General features: G+C 35.9%; 1 pseudogene; it reads right to left on the bottom strand.

Annotated features, from left to right (window-relative positions):
• Positions 1-3,567: 3,567 nt before the first annotated feature.
• On the bottom strand, positions 3,568-5,059 carry LOC112611612 (annotated as a pseudogene).
• Positions 5,060-20,495: the final 15,436 nt, after the last annotated feature.

Below are 20,495 nucleotides of genomic sequence, written 5' to 3'. Positions count from 1 at the left end.
AAGGACTTATCTATGAGGCCACAAGGAATATTAAGGAAAATATAAACGTGACCCCTCTAGTTATTTGGAGAGAGTACATAAACATTTTCAAATATGCTCTAGGAAGGCAAGATATATAAGAACAAAAATAATAAAACAAAAAAATGTTGTGAAAAGTCAATTCAGAAAAGAAATTGGAGTGGTATTTTATCAAAAAGAGTTTTAATATGTTCATAGCCCATGGTTCATCATATTCATAGCGTGTCTTTTAAAACCAGAGAGAAAATGCAGTATGCTAAGAAATTTAATAACCAGTGTTATAAAAGTAACTCTCAACCCAGACTAAGGATGGCCTTTGTATAGTGAAAACATTCTCAGTTTCAGAATGTTTTTCGTAAATGTACTAGTTTTCTGAGAATAAAATCAAAAGACACCACTTCCAAAGAATACACATTGAGCTTGTGTTCCAGTCCTCACAGCAAGAAAAAAGTCATACCAGTCCTGATGCTGGCTTTCTGATAAAACAATGAGGCAATACTAAAAGATGTTTGACAGCATCTTAAAGACCAAGTAAAAAAGTATTATTGATAAATTAACACTCATTTTATTTACATATATCAATTCCTATTTAAGGGGAAAAAGTCACTATAAGTTTTCTCCAAACAGCTGGAAAATATATTATTTTTTTGAGCTGTTATGTTAAGATTTGTGCCTGTGGACATTTCCTGAAATAAATCTATGACATTTATCTAAGCATACAGGCCAGGAAAAATGGGAATATTATCCAATTAATTTGGTTTGCTAGGACCAAATTCCTTATAGTTTTGGTGGCATGATTCTGTGAAATGGTTGGTAATTTTTTAATTAGTCCTGTTTTATGGGACCTTAATATCCTGCCAAGTGTACTTGAGCTTTATATTGCCATTTCTTACTGTTTTATAGCCATGGCCACTTTCCTTTTCCTTTTTTTTTTTTTTTTTTTTTAATGATACTTCAAGTTCTGGGTTACATGTGCAGAACGTGCGTTTTTTTTTTACATAGATATACAAGTGCCATGGTGGTTTGCTGCACCCATCAACCCTTCACTTACAGTAGGTGTTTCTCCTAATGTTACCTCTCCCCTAACTCCCCACCCCCCACAGGTCTTGGTGTGTGATGTTCCTCTCCCTGTGTCCATGTGTTCTCATTGTTCAACTCCCACTTATGAGTGAGAACATGCAGTGTTTGGTTTTCTTTTCTTGTGATAGTTTGCTGAGAATGATGGCTTCCAGCTGCATCCATGTCCCTGCAAAGGACATGAACTCATCTTTTCATGGCTGCATGGTATTCCATGGTGTATATGTGCCACATTTTCTTAATGCAGTCTATCACCGATGGATATTTGGGTTGGTTCCAAGTCTTTGCTATTGTGAATAGTGCCGCAATAAACATACGTGTGCATGTGTCTTTATTGCAGAATGGTTGATAATCCTTTGGTTATATGCCCAGTAATGAGATTGCTGGGTCCAGTGGTATTTCTGGTTCAAGTTCCTTGAGGAATCACCACACTGTCTTCCACAATGGTTGAACTAATTTACACTCCCAACAACAATGTAAAAGCATTCCTATTTTTCCACAATCTTTCCAGCGTCTCTTTCCTGACTTTTTAATGATCGCCATTCTAACTGGTGTGAGATGGTATCTCATTACGGTTTTGATTTGTTTTTTTTTTTCTTTAATTTTTTTAATTATTATACTTTAAGTTCTAGGGTACATGTGCATAACATGCAGGTTTGTTACATATGTATATTTGTACCATGTTGGTGTGCTGCACCCATCAACTCGTCAGCACCCATCAACTCGTCGTTTACATCAGGTATAACTCCCAATGCAATCCCTCCCCCCTCCCCCCTCCCCATGATAGGCCCTGGTGTGTGATGTTCCCCTTCCCGAGTCCAAGTGATCTCATTGTTCAGTTCCCACCTATGAGTGAGAACATGCGGTGTTTGGCTTTCTGTTCTTGCGATAGTTTGCTCAGAATGATGGTTTCCAGCTGCATCCATGTCCCTACAAAGGGCACAAACTCATCCTTTTTTATGGCTGCATAGTATTCCATGGTGTATATGTGCCACATTTTCTTAATCCAGTCTGTCACTGATGGACATTTGGGTTGATTCCAAGTCTTTGCTATTGTGAATAGTGCCGCAATGAATATACGTGTGCATGTGTCTTTATAGCAGCATCATTTATAATCCTTTGCGTATATACCCAGTAATGGGATGGCTGGGTCATATGGTACTTCTAGTTCTAGATCCTTGAGGAATCGCCATACTGTTTTCCATAATGGTTGAACTAGTTTACAATCCCACCAACAGTGTAAAAGTGTTCCTATTTCTCCACATCCTCTCCAGCACCTGTTGTTTCCTGACTTTTTAATGATTGCCATTCTAACTAGTGTGAGATAGTATCTCATTGTGGTTTTGATTTGCATTTCTCTAATGACCAGTGATGATGAGAATTTTTTCATATGTCTGTCGGCTGCATAAATGTCTTCTTTTAAGAAGTGTCCGTTCATATCTTCTGCCCATTTTTTGATGGAGTAGTTTGCTTCTTTCTTGTAAATTTGTTTAAGTTCTTTGTAGATTCTGGATATTAGCCCTTTGTCAGATGAATAGATTGCAAAACGTTTCTCCCATTCTGTAGGTTGCCTGTTCACTCTGATGATAGTTTCTTTTGCTGTGCAGAAGCTCTTTAGCTTAATTAGATCCCATTTGTCAATTTTGATTTTTGTTGCCATTGCTTTTGGTGTTTTAGACATCAAGTCTTTGCCCATGCCTGTGTCCTGAATGGTATTGGCCAAGCTTTCTTCTTGATTTTTATGGTCCTAGGCTTATGTTGATTTAAGTCTTTGATCCATCTGGAGTTGATTTTTGTATAAGGTGTAAGGAAGGGGTCCGGTTTCAGTTTTCTGCATATGGCTAGCCAGCTTTCCCAACACCATTCATTAAATAGGGAATCAATTAATTTGATTCGTTAGGACCAGATTCCTTATACTTTTGGTGGCATGATTCTGTGAAATGGTTGGTAATTTTTTAACTAGTCCTGTTTTATGGGACCTTAATACCCTGCCAAGTGTACTTGAGCTTTATATTGCTATTTCTTACTCTTTTATAGCCATGGCCACTTTCTTTTTCTTTTTTTTTTTTTTTTTACACTCCAACGCAAATTTATTTTCAAAAAGGCTCTGTGGTATCCTATAGTTTGTCTTTTTTTGTATAATTATACAAACTTTGAAAGTTACATAAGTTGTAATGATCTAATATTATTAATAGCCATCCAAAAAACACTTTCCCACCCTCTCAACAACCATCCAGGGGGAAGTAAAAGTCCTGAAAAGAGGCCAGTTCAACATGGCCTCTACCCTGGTAGAAACATAAAGTGAAAAGAGAAGAAAACAGAAATTAACTAAGAGGTGTTGCCAGTGTCTCTCAGGAGTGGGGCCCTGACTGTTGCCAGGGGTCATGAAAGGCAGAGCCTGCAGCATGCAGTATGGCGGCCAGGAGACCTTGCAGCCTTATCTTCCTCACCCCCGCACATCCACATCCCAACTTAGGTGTCATGGAAATCCTTCAGCAGGGTTCTCCCCACCTGCTCGGCTATATGCATCTGCTTGTCCAAGTCCCCTCTGTCACAGCTGTCTGCATGCTTCACTTTCCATGAGAGGCTTTCCATCTCAGCCTCTAGCTGAGCCTGCTGGTATTCAAACAGCTTCTTCCTGGGTCCAGACTCCATGTAATATGCATGTGGATTGGTGTATTGCAGGATGTACTGACACTTGGCCAAGAGCTTGGCAGCATTCTGTAGGTACTGCCAGTCAATCCATGTCCCCAGATTGTTCATGACCCTCTTGTGAATCTTCTCATGAATCCGCTGGTATGTCTGTGCCTCTAGCTGCAAGCTTTTGTTGTGGTTTTCCCACCTCTCCAAGTAGAATAAGTACTTCTTGAGGGCTTCCCTCTCCTGGGCTTGTTGGCACTGGTTCACAATGTCAGAATTCTCCTTGTAAGTACTGCACTCATATTATTCACTGCCATGAGCCTTCCAGTCTTCCGGATTCATCCAGCAGAAGTGGTGTATACATTTGGAGCGTTGCATGTGATTGCAGCCTCCATTCTTCTCAATGCAGATGTTGCGTTTGGGACAGTCTTTAATGTGAGCACTAATGTAGTTATGTAGTTGACTGTTTCAGAGTCATCTGCACACTTCATGAGCCATTTTGGGATTGTGACACAGTCTGTGGGTGCGTGACATATTTGATGACACTTAAAACAGAAGACCTCATTGCACCGATTGCACTGTATTCAGTGAGTTCTAGGCTCCTGTACCCGAATAACCATGAGGCAGTCTGCACCAGGGCACAGCTGGAGCTGGTAATGACTCTCCACATAGCCCCTGAAGAGGTAGAACCTGTATTTCTATCTCAATTCTTCCTTGGGAAGCAATGGAAACACAAAGTCCTCTGGTGTATGGAGTGGGACAGTCCTGAGTCATGCAAGAGACTCCCACACCCACACCATCCTTGACGAGAACTGAGCAGTGCTACTCCCAGCAGCTGCAGCAAAACTGGTGCTGACAGACCAGGGAGAGTAGGTTTTTCTTTTGTGCAAACTGCATACACACTGCACAATGGTGAGGGGGATGAGATGTGGGAACATGTTTTATGGATTAGCCTGAACTCAAGCCTCAATGAGCAGTTGAGCAGAATTAGACTTGTACCTGTCCAATCTCTCTGAAACTTGCCAGTGGAAATTGACATTAATATAAGTTTAGCAACTGAATGAGATACCTTTAGGACAGAGTCTAAGCTGGTCATGTGCTCATTCAGGGCACCCTCAGATTTCCTGTAGGTCAAGTAAGTGAACTGGTACTCCTCGGGATCAAAGGCATCAGCCCCCTGCTGCTCCACATTGGTGGCTACTCCCAGGTGATAGTCCTCTATGTCCCCAGGGTCCGCATCCTCTTCTTCTTCCACTTCCTCACAATTGGAGTCATAGTGCTCTTCATTGCTGTCAGATGCCTGGCTATTCATGTCCACAGACATCTCAGCATCCAGCCAAGTTGCAGAAAAGCAGTTGCTTCTTCCCCCTCCCCCCAAAAACTACCGCTTTCTCAAATGCATTAGTATTTTTGTTTTCTGTAATTCTTGGAGACCTCTCAGGCAGATGCCACCCAAATATTCTATGTAATATAATTTCCATCAGTAGCTGCAGCTCCATGGCTGCTGAGCCCGGGCGAGCCAGACCAGGTCAGGCCGGGCCAGAGGGATTTGACTGGGGCCCAGCTGCAGCAGAGGCAGAGGCAGTGGCAGTGGGCCGACCCAGGTCCAGCCATGGCCACTTTCAATACATTTAGAAGATAGTGCATACATATTGAGAACTATGTTACACATAAACGTGTCAAAACAAGTGTTTACCTTTTATATTCCCTAATTCGTATTTGGAAAGGAAAAATTTTCCCAAACTTGTATTATACTAATAAATTGCACAAGCTGCACATATCACTAATACTCTGAGATTCTGTTTTCTCCAATAGGAAGTTTTAACTTCACAGTTGAAATTCACTGCTTGAAGCTATGTATAATGGGAAAGCTCCATTTAACTAAGATCATTTATGTATATCACTTCTAGATTCTTGGGCATTTTTAACGTCAAATTATATAGCAGTCGTCGATCAATTAACCACAAACTGTTTCTGGATGCATACACTGTGATAAGTTTATGTAGAAAACAATACAATACAGGGAAGTGAGTCATGCACTAAATCTGGTGAGGAAAATATGCCTAAATAGATAATTATAGTATAACATAATACATCTTACAGAAAAGGTAGATACCAGGTATTTTAAAGTTCAAAATTTGAAGCTTTTTGTTTTGTTTTGTTTTGTTATTTTTAGTTTGAAGTTTTTAACCTGCTAAAGTGGAAGGAGAGATTCTTGGGAAAGCTTTACAAAAAAAGATGACATTTTAGCTGAGTTAAAAAGAGTAACTGTAGTTTATTCGACAGCAAAGAGATGAGGAAGAAGAAATTCTGGGCGGAAAGAATAGCCTATGGAACATCAAAAAGGCATAGAGGATAAAGACATAGCTGTGGAGGAGAAATATGTGAATTTTATTTTAGCTTTGTCTGTTTATTCTTCTTGCCACATTGGGCAGCTTATGTAGCCTCTCAAACGCCCAATTTTTTTCTTTTTGAAATGGGGAGAATGATTATACCTTCCCCTTAAAGTTGAGCAAAAGTTAAATGAGATAAAAATGTAAACTATTTGATACATTCTCTCTTATAATTCTAGCATTCAAATACTCTTTTCATTTCTCGTGGAGGTACTGAACCACGTCATGTAAGTGGAAAAACTACAGGATAGTTCAGTATAGCATGGGTTGTGTGAGAGATGAGTGCAACAATGGTAACACTCATTTGGATGTTTGTGGTAATGGATAGGAATACCTATGAAAGACTTCAAGCAGGGAAGAGATGTGATCAGATTTTTGTTCTAGCTATCTAACATTGCTAGCAGCGTGAAAAAAGGATAAATGAGGCTGGTAAGTGAGGGCAATGACACTATTGAAATAATGAAGAAAACTAACAAAGGAGGTACACATCAGAGTAGAATGGGGTAGAATCTTCAAGGAACTTAATGAATGATTGCCCAGGGAGAGAAAAAAGAGGAGCAGGAAGAAGTCAAAGAGAGTTAGTCTAGAAGAACTTCCAAACATCAGGCTCTAATGACTCGGTGAAATAAGAACAGATAATATTACAAGAAGAAAAAAATACGATAAACTGCAGACTGTTATGTTGTTCTACTACTGGAGCTATAGGACCGAGAGCTGAAAGTGGTTTATGAAAACTAGAAGCAGAGGGATGATCTCACAGGAGAAGATGGTCCTGAGTTGAGCTTTACATATAAATAAGGTGCACACTGCGAATAGAAAAACACAGTTATTAGATGAATTCACAACATGAACGCACGAAGCTGGATCGACAAAACTTTGTAGTACCATACGTCATCGGGTGCTTTATGTATGTATGTATTTATTTATATCACATCAGATTCCACAGAGTAAGGGTCCCCAGCCCTCAGGCGGGAATGGGTACCATGGCCTGTTAAGAACCTGGCCGCACAGCCGGAGGTGAGCGGCGGACGAGCCAGCGTTACCACCTGAACTCCGCCTCCTGTCGGGTCAGTGGGGACATTAGATTCTCATAGGATCGCAAACCCTATTGTGAACTGCACAGGCAAGGGATCTAGGCCGCGTGCTCCTTACTAGAATCTAACTAATTAATGCCTGATGATCTGAGGTGGAACAGTTTCATCTTGAAACCATCTCCCCCGCCTCAGTCCATGGAAATATTCTCTTCCATGAAGCCAGTCCCTGGTGCCAAATGAGTTGGGCACCACTGCCATAGAGAACTGGAGACAGCTAGTGGCTTCTATGTACCCAATCATTGTTGGAAAGAGTGAAGGTTAACATAAAATATTTTGAGGAAAGGATGCATTAAAATACAAATTCAAATAATACAACACAGCAGTGTAAAAATTGCCAAAAGTTGGAAAATTACTTGTTTTCTGCAAGTCATTTTGAGCAGAGACACTTGGCACCTGGGAGGTAACAAAGCAGGGCTTTAAACAGATAGGTCTTGGAATAACAGTTTTACTTCCTTAATGAGTTCTACCATATTCAAATTAGAATGATCTATTATTTCAAACAGAATCATCTATAGACACATTATTTTCTCAAGTGTTTTATGCAGCATGACAGTGGTCGTTGAATCACTTTTTATAAAGAGAGTCCTTTTTACTGTTTTTGCTAGTCTTTTGGGTTAAATCTTACTATGTTTTTACTAATAGACATCCTATATGGAATATAGTACTTAAAAGTTAAATGTTGGCTGGGCGCAGTGGCTCACGCCTATAATCACGGCACTTTGGGAGGCCAGGGTGGATGGATTACCTGAGGTCAGGGGTTCAAGACCAGCCTGACCAATATGGTGAAGCCCTGTCTCTATTTAAAATACAAAAATTAGGGCGGGACTGGTGGCTCACTCCTGTAATCCCAGAACTTTGGGAGGCCGAGGCAGGTGGATCACAAGGTCAGGGGATCGAGACCATCCTGGCTAACACGGTGAAACCCCATGTCTACAAAAATACAAAAAATTAGCTGGGCGTGGTGGCGGGCGCCTGTAGTCCCAGCTACTCGGGAGGCTGAGGCAGGAGAATGGCATGAACCCGGGAGGCGGAGCTTGCAGTGAGCAGAGATCGCGCCACTGCACTCCAGTCAGGGCGACAGAACAAGATTCTGTCTCAAAAAAAAAAAAAAAAAAAAAAAATTAACCAGGCATAGTGGCAGGTGCCTGTAATCCCAGCTACTCAGGAGGCTGAGGCAGGAGAACAGCTTGAATCTGGGAGGCGGAGGTTGCAGTGAGCAGAGATTGCAACATTAAACTCCAGCCTGAGCAACAGAGCAAGACTCTGTCTCAAGAAAAAGAAAAAAAAAAAAAGGTAAATGTTAATTGATGAAGTAAACATACAACTCAGTCAGCAGCAATAAAACCAATACGACTTTAGTTAGTCTACATCATGAAAAGTGGAAGAATGAGAAGTTCAAATATAATATGATCAATGGTGAAGCCACTAGAGATACTGCACCCAGGCGGAAAAGATTTATAAGGGGACATGGTAGTTGTACTCACATATTTAAAATGACTTCATCAGAAATTGGAATTAAATGCTTTATATGACCCTGAAGAATAAAACAAGCTTGTGCTTGAGAGTTATAGATTGGTTTGTTTCAGTAAAATATGTGTAAGAACTTTGAAAAAATATGAATGAAATGATTTTCATCATGTGATATTCATGTCTGTATTTCTGAAAGCTCAAAAATGTTGAATGATCGCTTTTCTGGGTCTTGTAGAGGTAACACATTCCAACTTGTTCCAAGGGGCTCCATCACTCACCAGGAAACACCTGACGTATGTTAGATCCCTTTGGAGCTTCTTATTCATTGTAAAGCTGGAAAAATATTACATACCCTGCAGGGGCATTGTGAAGAATATAAAGGTTTGGCAAATCAGAAAGTGACTAACACTTAATGGGCATTTAACACATGCTAGTTGAACATGAATGAAAGATTCAATTGGGTTTATGACAAGCACCACAGTTCAAAGATAGCTCAAAGAATAAAGCCATCAGGTTTAAAAATACCTATTAAAACACTGGCATATAGAGAAATCCATATACGCCTTATTTTATGAAAATCCTTTATGTCTTTCATGAAGCTTTACAGTTATATATACACCGGAAGACACCAGTCTTTCCTCACCACAACAGAAATCTGGAGCAGAAAAAGTATAATATCAGTTAACATTAAGTTCACCTGCATACCGCAACAATACAATAAATTAGTTAAATAAGGTAGTAGTTTATTTCTCTCTTAGCTAAGAAGAAACTCTGAGAAGACAGTCCAGTTCTGGTGTGGCAGCTCCATATTCTTCAGGGTCCCAGCTTCCTCTCCTCTTGCTGTTCTAACCATCTTTATTGTCCTGCCCCATGCTGCAAGATAAGTGTTCATTTTCCAGTCATAATTGTATGCACTTTGGTCCCTGGGAAGGAAAAGGACAGAATCCAAGAAAGCAGATACAGTCACCCATTCCTTAACAGTAGAGACGAGTTTTGAGAAACGCAACTTTAAGTGATTTGGGTGTTACGCGAACATCACAGAGTATACTTACACAAACCTAGATGGTATCCATATCTATATCTATATCTATATTTAGATCTATATCTACATAGAAATAAGATGTCCCAGCACCATTATTTTCCCTACTTCCTCTGCAATGCCAGTGTCAAGTGCCATAAATCAGGTTTCCATATATGCGCATTATAATCTTACTAGCCCACCATCATATATGTGTTCCCTAGTTGACTGAAACATCCTTATGCAGCACATGACTGTAGTGTAGACACAAAATGCTTTCAATGGCATCTTATTGGCCAAAACATAGTCATTGATTATGTCTCTGTGCAAGTGATGCTGGGAAATAAAGTCTTTCAGCTGGATGGCGAAATGTCCACTGAAAAATTGAAGTTCTTATTGGAACGAATGGCCAAAGAATATTGGATTGGCACCTCTGCCACAGGTGGATGTACTCCAGCATAGAATTTTCTTTAGGAAGTAATTTTATACCTGAACAAATGTAGGCTTTAATTCCCAGAGATTCATATGCTTATAGCCAAAATTATTTTCCCCTCAAAAACATTTAAATAAAAGGTGACCACCAATCCAAGAATGTGCTAGAAAATGTCAAAAGACATTGTATCAGTTTATCTGGTACTCAGAAATATGATTTCCCACCATACCCACGAAGACCAACTAACTTCAAATATCACACTTTAACCTTGAAAACAAAATGTATTAACTTGTGGAATTATCAGTTATACATCATTTGGAAACTGAGAAATTATGTATATAAATTTAATTTTCCTAGTTTTAGAATAGTAAGGTTTTTTATAGCAGTATTAAACAAATAAGATAAAATATTTATATGTAGTTCATTCCCTACTTTTAAGAAAATCATGCCATCACCCTACAGAAGGTATTTATTCTTATATATTTATTCTTATATATTTGGTTAGAGAATAATTCCAATTGAAGTGTTTGTAACATGAAAGATGATCCAAGACACAGGATCATTTCACAGGGATCGAGATAGCTATCTTATATATACAGGTGACATTTCTTCTTACTGGGACTCTTTTATTAAGTGTTTAAGTTACAATGAAGCCATATTTATGATTATAAAGAAAAAATTAAGTTTTAGCTGTATACTCAAAAAGTAATGGTTATGAAACAAAAAGAAAATATTTTACTATGTCTGTTTTAAAAATTTCGAATAATTCAACTAAAGAGATTTTTAAAAATAAGTCATAAATATAGAAGATATCATTCACCTAAAATTTATTAATAATGAAGCCGGCAAATGTTGATTTTTTCTTTATGTAATTCTTCATGAATTAATTTTACAAATTGATTTACGATATACTATTATTTCTCCTGTCTAATACATTTCAATAAATGTTTATAATATAAAAAATATTTTATTTAAAATTATAAACGTGTTTAACCTCACTCAAACTACCAAGGTAAACTAATAATGTAACCATCAACATTGATGCACAAATAATTTTTGAATTATCTGTCCAATTCTCTCCTTTATTATACACTTATTTCAATTTATTTGAAATAGAAATTTTCATAGTATAAAAAGGTAACTTTGGAGGTGCTGGAAACATATCCATTATCTGAGATATGAAAATATCTAAGAATAAAAATATATTTTAAAAGAAGCTTTAGAAACATGCTTAACATAATATAACTGGATGTTAAATCTGTGTTGAATTCAGTCATTAGTAAATGATAAAGTTCTAAAATTACCTATATTGTCATTTGCTTAAAAATGTGGGAGAATTCTAGCACTCAAAGTTTCTATTCTTTGACTTTAATGTAATACAGTGAGAACTTCATTATAATGTAGTGTTCAAAACATATTGCCAATTTTTTAAATAAATTCATTTTGCTTTTAAGCTAACAGTTTATAAGCAATTTCAAATGGGAGTTCTTGAAGTTTTTAATGGTATCCATCTTTAATTCAGCTCTTTTTTATTTCATTAAAAGTAAATTATGTTTCAAAATCTAAATTCACTAATTGAAATATTTACAATTAACAACATAAATTCACTTTCTTAATTAGAAGCTCATCATCTCTCAAGACTTCAATAACAGTTCTTAATGTATCTCCCATTCCCTAATCCCCTTCAACCCACAACAAAAAGTGTGATTAATATTGGGAAACAAATTTGGAACATTTTAATGTAATTTTTATTTGTCTGTGCCAAATTAGCCAAAACAATTTTAACTTATGTAAAATAAGTCCTTTATTCCTATACACATCTTTGTTCTTACACGGAAATTCTAAACAGAGAAAATAACAATTGCCATCACATATTGAGCACATACTAAATTTCACTTTTTATATTACCCACTTTTCTCATATTATTTCACCTTATTATCGTAACATCAGTATAAGAAAACCATTGCTCTTTTGAAACAAAACCCTGGAATGTTATTAAATTGGCTTAAGCTTTCACTACAGATAGTTAGTGGCAGAACTGTGATTCAAGACCAAATCTATTATTTTAAATGGTGTTCTCTTGACCATTATACTCTACTGATTTGCAGTCATTCTTGACAAAAACAAACAGCAAAAATCAATCATTTAAATGTATTTGCATATTCTGATTTGTAATAATATTTTTGTTTTATTTTTAATTTTATATATAGTATCTCTGACCGTTAAAGACATGTAAGCTATAGGTAAAATAGAAGTAAATATGAACCTGTTTCTCTTGAGCTGATTAAATCCCACATGGTTAAGACATACTCAATGCTTTCACAAAATATGAAGCACTTAGAAAACATATTAAACAAACTAAGAAATATAAATATTCTGTTAATTATTTGAATTGTTCTCATTACAACGTGGCTTCTTCTGACAGACATATTTTGCAGAAACTCTATACTGTTAGGGGGTTGACTTGTTCATGTATCAAGCAGCTGAGAGCTCTAAAAGACAAGAATTGGGTTCCTAGTATGTTAAAAGCAGCATTGCTACCTTCCTTTCCTCATATTGTCTCAGTGTGAACTCTTTGATGTTTGTTGGTATGTGGTAAAGTTCTGCTGGTATTTGCTAAGGAACCTAGTCATGGCCAAAACTACCCTCCCATCTGCATATTCCCTCATTTGAATTCTTGAGAGAGTGGCAAGGAGCAGTGATGATTTGGGAAATACAAGCACAAAGTTATCAATAGTCAATTGCACAAAATGCTCACTTTACAGTTCTATAATAAATCTAGATATAACACACAACCTGGACTCAAATGAGGAACATTAAAGCACAATGTATTGAAACTTACCAATAAGATTAACAACTGCTCAGTTTCCTCTTGTCCTCTGTCCTTCTCTCTCACCCTTTTCCTTCCTCCTTCCCTTCTTTCCTTCCTTCTTCTCTTTCTTCCTTCCTTTTCTTCCATCTTCCTTCCCTCCTTTCCTCTTCTTACCTTCCCTCCTTCTTTTTTCTTTCCTCCCTTCCTCTCTTCCCTCATTCTTTCTTTTCTTCCTTTCTCATTTTTTTTTCCTTTTTTCTTCTTTTTACCAGGTGCTAGTAAGTAAAGCAGATATTTCAATATTAATTTTTATGTTTCTTAATGTTATTCTGCCCTTGGTCTGCTGTTGTCTAGGCATATTTCCTTGAAGATTCCTTTCATTTCCTTTATGTGAATAGACTCCATATCTGTTTTTCTGGTCTTTAAGTCTTTCCTGATGTGTGGTCTAGCATTTCCTTTGCCTTCTTGACACAGCTTATTGACACAGATTATTGTACCCTAAATTCCATGTGTTGAAAACTGAAATTGTAACTGTCCACTAAAAATAACTTATCCAATTAACAATACAAAAGATAAATAAAACACACAGCTGGTTCTTGGAAAAGATAAACATAATTGATAGGCCATTAGTTTGATTAATCAAGAAAGGAAGAGATGATTCTAATCAACTGAATTAGAAACGAAACTGGAGTCATTACAAGAAACACTACAGAAATATAAAAGATCATTTGAGACTCCTATGAACACCTCTATGCACATAAACAAGAAAATATAGAGGAAATGTGCAAGTTCCAGGAAACATATAACCCTCCTAGATTAAATTAGAAGAAATAGAAATACTGAACAGACCAATAACAAGCTATGAGATTAAATCAGTAATTTAAAAATTGCCAACAACACAAAAAAGTCCAGGGCCAGATGGTCACCCATTCAAAGAAGAATGGGTGCTGATCTTAATGAAACTATTCCGAAAGATTGAGAAGGAGGAAATTCTCCCTAACTCATTCTATGAAGCCAATATCATCCTGATACCAAAATCAGTATAGGGCATAACAAAAAAGGACAACTACAGACCAATATCTCCAGTGAACATAGATGTAAACATTCTCAACAAAATACTATCTAACTGAATCCAATAGCATATCAAAAAGATAATACACTATGATCAAGCGGGTTTCATCCCAGAAATTCAGGAATGGTTTAACATATGCAAGTCAATAAATGTGAAACATCACATTAACAGAATTAAAAACAAAAGACATGATCATTTTGATAGATGCAGAAATAGCATTTGATAAAATCTAGCATTCCTGTAGAACACAAACAGTCAACAAACTAGGCGTAGAAGAGACTTACCTCAAAATAATAAATGCCACATATGACAGACCCACAGCCAACATCATACTGAATGGCAAAAAGTTGAAAGCATTTATGCTGAGAACTAGAACAAGACAAGGATGCCCACTTTTACCACTTCTACTCAACATAGTACTGGAAGTCCTAACCAGAGTAATCATGCAAGAGAAAGAAATGAAGGGCATCAAATTGGAAAAGAGGAAGTCAAGCTATTGGTGTTCGCTGATGGCATCAAGTTGGAAAAGAGGAAGTCAAGCTATTGGTGTTCGCTGATGGCATGACAGTATACCTCGAAAACCCTATAAACTCCTCCAAAAGACTGCTAGATTTGATAAACAAATTCAGTAAAGTCTCAGGTTACAAAATCAATGTACAAAAATTAGTAGCCCTGCTATACACCAACAATGACCAAGCTGAGGATAAAATTAAGAACTCAACCCCTTTTATAACTGCTGAGAAAACAGAACAACAACAAAACGCTAGGAATATACTTATCCAAGGACGTGAAAGACCTAGACAGGAAAACTACAAAACGCAGCTGAAACTTTCTCATTTCTACTGATGTCACCTTTATAGTCACTCATCTGGGTTCAAAACATGAGAGTCGTTTCCAATTCATTCTCTTCTCTTCCCTCTTTGAGTCCCACTGATCCCATCATTATTCAGGTTTTCTTTATTTCTTTCCTTGACTAAGAGCATTTCTCTTGACTGACTTCCCTCCTTGCTGCCTCTCTCTTTCTCAATTCAACTTTCATATTGTCATATTAATCTATCTAAAATTTAGGTCAAACGACATCATTGAAGAGACTCAGAGAAATTTACTTTTATCTTGTGGTAGTCCTTATAATATTCCCCGAATTCAGATATAAGGAACTAGTTAATGCTTTCCAAACTTCCATAATCCAAGCTTTACCTTTTTGTTCATGCTGTTTCTTCCCTTCTGCTTCAATCTTCCTCTCTTTCTTTAAGACCTAACTCAAACCTCACTTCTGTATGAGTTTTTGTCTGAAACTATAATAACTATGCTATCTGAACCCCTATATGCATTTATTAAATATGTACCTTATGATACTTATCATAGTTCATTCTATAATTTAGTTATAATGTTTGTCTCATTTTCTCTTCCCTTTCCAATAACTCTAGTTCTTCATATTTTTTTCTCCATAATGCCTAGTAAAATGGTCAGCAATTAACACATATTTATTAAATTTTATAGAATTAAAGACTAAATGTATTTTATAGTATTAAAACGTAGTGTACAAATAATAGTCTAAATATTAATTTTATTTTTAAGCATGAGAAAAAATCATATTTATATGATTTAAAAACTAGAGGATACCTTATAGATCAACTATGCAACCCTAGCATTCATAATTAAAGAATTTAAGATCCAAAAGTTTGGCTCGCTACCTCAAGACATGTAACCAACCAGTGGCAGAGTGACTGGAATCCCAGCTTGTTTTCTCCCAAGGTGATTATTAATTGGTAAGTTAAACTGCCGATTTGAAACAACTAATATGCAGAATGGGATGTTAGATATGTCTACAACTTTCTTTCTCCCTTTTTGTTTATCAAGTGCAAGATAAAGTCTTCCTATTAAATCATATTCAAATATTAACAGAGTTTTTGGTAAAAGTGGTAAAATATTGCCAGTCTAAAAAAATCGTCATCCAATTTCTACTCAATTTAATGAAAACACATAGTCAAAGGCACTTTAAATAGAAAAGAACGCACAACCTCTTGTCATAAACTTCAAAACTTGAGGGCCACAATAAACACAGTTTTGGTGAGGCCCCTGTGCACCCTATATCCATTCTGACCTCTGCACTGGAAGTGGTACATTTATAAAATCCTAGTAAATTTTATAATATTATAATACTTGAACAAGAACAAATGGCATGGATATTGTTTTCTTACTTGGAGGAAGTGAAAATCATTTCCAAGAGAAAGATGTGAAATAGGAGAGGTAAAAAATTAGGCTATGCTTTCTCTGATATTAAAAAAAAACAAAAAACTAGGCTTTAGGGATTCTTCCTGAGTTGAGGTAATGACATTAAGTTGCAAGGGTATTCCCCATGGGAATAGGAAGTACTTCCCAGTGGGTGAAGTAAATCCTAGTACAGAATATTTTGCTCATTTTTACAAAGTACCACAGACTAGTAGTTCCAAGTGGGTTCTATCTCAGCTCAGCCTCCTTACCATAAGATGGACTACAGCAAAGTCAGTAAAACACAATCACAGTCCTTGAACTCTGAGTCAGAGGAGATGACAACCATGCCTCAATAATGATAAAAGGTGAGTAAAACAGAAGTCACTTATACGAAATTGAATTATTTATTTCAAAAGTCTGAAAAAATTTTCACTTCAAGTCTGAGCAAGTTTTAAAAATAAGCATACCAGAGAAATAAACAGAAGCAAAAACGAGAAGAATAAATGAACACATCTGAAAAAAAAAAAAAGAAAAAAGAAAAAATACAATCTGGAAAAAATACAATACAGGGAACAGAAATTGCATTTCTATGATAACTGCACTATAGAAGAACTTAATGAAAATTTACTTTTGATAAAACAAGAGATCAAAACAAAAATAAAACCAGAACAATAAAATGAAAATTTAAATTACAGAGTTAAGAAAACATTAAACTCAAAATAATACTAATAAGTATAGTTTTGGGATGCCCCTTAAAATGAGCAATTTCCTGACCAATCACACATAGAGTGAGTTCAACCTCTCACACACCAGATCTTCCAGTTAATATATAAGTTCACTCTTACATATAAACAGACAGGTGAAGATATACAGATACTTGAGAAAAGTTTTCAACATGAACTATAGACACCAACAACAACATAATTAAAAAGACAAGTGAAAGAAACAATGCAGAAAGGCAAAGGCATTGAATAGGCATTTCTCCAAAGATGGTAAACAAATACCAAATGAGCATAAGAAAAGATGCTCAGCGTCACTATTATGGAAATGCAAGTCAAAACTACAATGAGATATCACCTTGACTTCATTAGGAGGGCCGTTATCAAAGCAAAACAAAAAAAAACAAAACTCCTGAAAATAACAAGTGTCAGTGAAGATGTGGAGAAATTGGAACTCATGCACTGTTGGTAAAAAATGTGAACGGTTTGTCTGCTATAGAAAACATTATAGAGGTTCCTCAATAAAATTAAAAATAGAATTACCCTATGGTTCAGCAATTCCACTTCTGGTTATATATCCAAAAGGACTGAATGCAGATATTCACAATAGCCAAAATATAAAAACAACCTAGATATCCATGAGTGGATGAATTGATAAACAAAATGTGGCATATGCAGGCAATGGAATATTATTCAGCCTTAAACAGGAAGAAATTCGTGCTACAAGATAGATAGACCATGAGGACATTATGCAAAGTGAAATAAGCCAATCACAAAAAGGCAAGTAATGTGTAATGCTACCGCAGTATACAGAGTAGTCAAATTCATAGAACCAGATGGTAGAATGGTGGTTTCTGGAAGCTTGGGGAAGAGAAAAATGGGGGCTTGCTGTTTAATGGGCATAGAGTTTCAGTTTTGCAATAATTAAAAATTCTGGAGATTAGTTATACAGCAATGTAAATATACTTAACCTTACTGAACTGTGCACTTAAAAATGACTACGACAGTAAATTTTGTGTTACTGGTATTTTATCATAAAAAAGACGGATTGGAGAAAATGTATATCCTCCATGAGCCAGAATTCAAATCTAGAAAAAAGGAATGTTTGGAAAGCAAGAAAGAGGTTTGGAAAATCAAATATTTGATAGCAAAAATAAAAATTCAACAAAAAGATGGGAAAATAAAATTGAGGAAATCTCCAGGAAGAACAAAAAAGACAAGATTAAAAATGTTAAAAATTTTTTAAAAATTAGCCTAGTATTCAGATTTTCAGAAAATGTGAGTTACAGAAAGAGAAAACAGAAAGGAGCAAACTGCCACAGAAATAGTTCATTAAATCTCATCAAAACACAGAATATGAAATTTCAGAATGAAAGTCTCCATGAACCAGACAACAAAATGAGTGGAAAAAGACTCAAAATTAGGTGAAAGTTTTACAAATCTTTAGAATCCTTGGAATAAAAGGAAGATTTTAATGGCTTTAGGAAAGTGAAGAGGAGAAAAACAAGTAAACAAGAAAACAAAATCAGGATATGGAAATTTAATAGGCTTTTTGTCAAAATCACTGTAGTCTATAACAACGAAGTAGTGCCTTTCAAATTGTGAGAAAACATGGTCTCCACCTAGAATTTTCCATACAGATTGTCAATCAAGTGTGAAGGATGGATAATGAAATTATAAGATAGGTAAGGTCTCAAAAATTTTCCCTTGATATACTGCCAGGGAAAAGCAACTGGAAGATTGGTACGTTTAATATAATTTATTTACTGGAGTTATAATAATTATACTATGGAAGATAGAGACACATAATGCTGATAATACAGAATCCAATTGAGTGGATATACAAATAGACCGAAAGGAACATGGCGAGAGAAAACCTAAGATCATAATTGTAAAGCAAGCCTAGAGAACAAATCAGTCCAAATAGAAGCAGAAGAGCGTTGGCCTCCAGGGGGCATGTTGCCAAGAAGATAATGATTGTAATAGAGTAACTGATGTATTTCTGTGGACTTTCTAGATCATCAGTAATGTCAATGAACTTAGTGATTAATGAATTATACAGGAAATGGAGCAAATAAAAGAAAATCAAGGCTGTCATTAATTCCAGGGCAAATGAAACATTGCACAAGTAAAGGCTTTGTAATAGTAGTTCAATACCTCCCTTAGCTGTAAATCATATTTACAGTGTAATGATGTGATGACTACTAAAAATGGACTCAACCCAAAAGAATGATATATAAACATTAGGAACATGAGAAGAAGATAATCCCTGACCCTCCCCCTTAAAAATATATGAGTATATTTCATGATAGAAAGCTATTAAGTCATATCTAAAACAGAAAGGCCAAGAGATGATATAAGAATGCTATTTATAAATATACAGACAATTAGCAGAAGAAACTGTTCAATGGGTTTAAAATAAGGCCTCAGTGGATTAGAAATCAGTAAAGGGGGCAATAGGAAGCTCAATGCTTTCATCATAGGCTTTTACAGTACAACTATTTGACTTTTAAAATTATATACAGGGAAAATGTTATTTAAGTAAACAGAAAAAACATTTAGAGATTTTTCATGTCTCTAGAAAGAAAACAAGTAGGACTGTTGGGCAGAAGAAAGGCTAAAATCTGCAAAGAAGTAAGGAATAAAATTGTGACTTAAGACCAGTGTACAACCAAGTCATGAATCCATTTAAGTAAACAATCAGGCATTTTTAAATACTCTAACCTATGGGCAATTCACCATCTATGGGAGTTTTCTTTTTAAATACATAAATGTAGTAAAACCATTTGAACATGAAATTTAGCCAATGAAAAGATACATGTAAAAAGAGAAAAAAAGTACAGATTATATTTATGAAACAGAATACAAATGTTGTAAAATTTGACAATTAAAATAAAATCCAACTTTAAAAAAATTGAAATGTATTGGAGTGAAGGTGGGAGAATTTGTAAGAGGTGTATTAAATATTTTACAAAGCCTATCTAAAATTAAAATATGTGCTTCAAAAAATAGAGCACAGTGATTCTGATCTTTTGGTCTTTCTCTCATAGTTTTTCCATAAATTCAGAGGGAACTATAGTAAATAATTGTCAAAATAGTTGCTATTTATTCAGATGCTTTGCTATTTTTATAATCAAGCCAGAATAAGTTGAACAATTTTATGGATTAGCATTCATAGTACCACCCTGTTTCACAGCATTTGATCTCCCTATCAAACCATATTTTTATCTCTACATCCTTCTAACTGCATTTGTGCAGAGAAAGACATCTGAATGTTGTTAGCTTAATGTTAACATGGTTATTTTGAGGGTTTTGTTTATTTTCTTCTTTGTATTCTTGTTAGCTGTCTGAGTGCTTTAAAATGAGGCTGACTCATATAACCGTTTATTAAAAAAAAGATGAAGAAAATTGTAAAATATCTGGCAACCAAAAAGTTCTGTCAAAGGAAAAGAAGAAACACAAATACCCATTAATGTCAATGAGGAGATCCCAGTCCAAGTTTTCTATTACACCGATTGGCAGAAGTTTTCCAGAA

The sequence above is a fragment of the Theropithecus gelada genome, chromosome 18 (genome assembly GCF_003255815.1).
Source record: "Theropithecus gelada isolate Dixy chromosome 18, Tgel_1.0, whole genome shotgun sequence".
In the NCBI taxonomy this organism is placed as follows: Eukaryota; Metazoa; Chordata; class Mammalia; order Primates; family Cercopithecidae; genus Theropithecus; species Theropithecus gelada.
The sequence above is the reverse complement of the archived record's forward strand: the minus strand, read 5'-3'. Positions and strand labels throughout refer to the sequence as shown.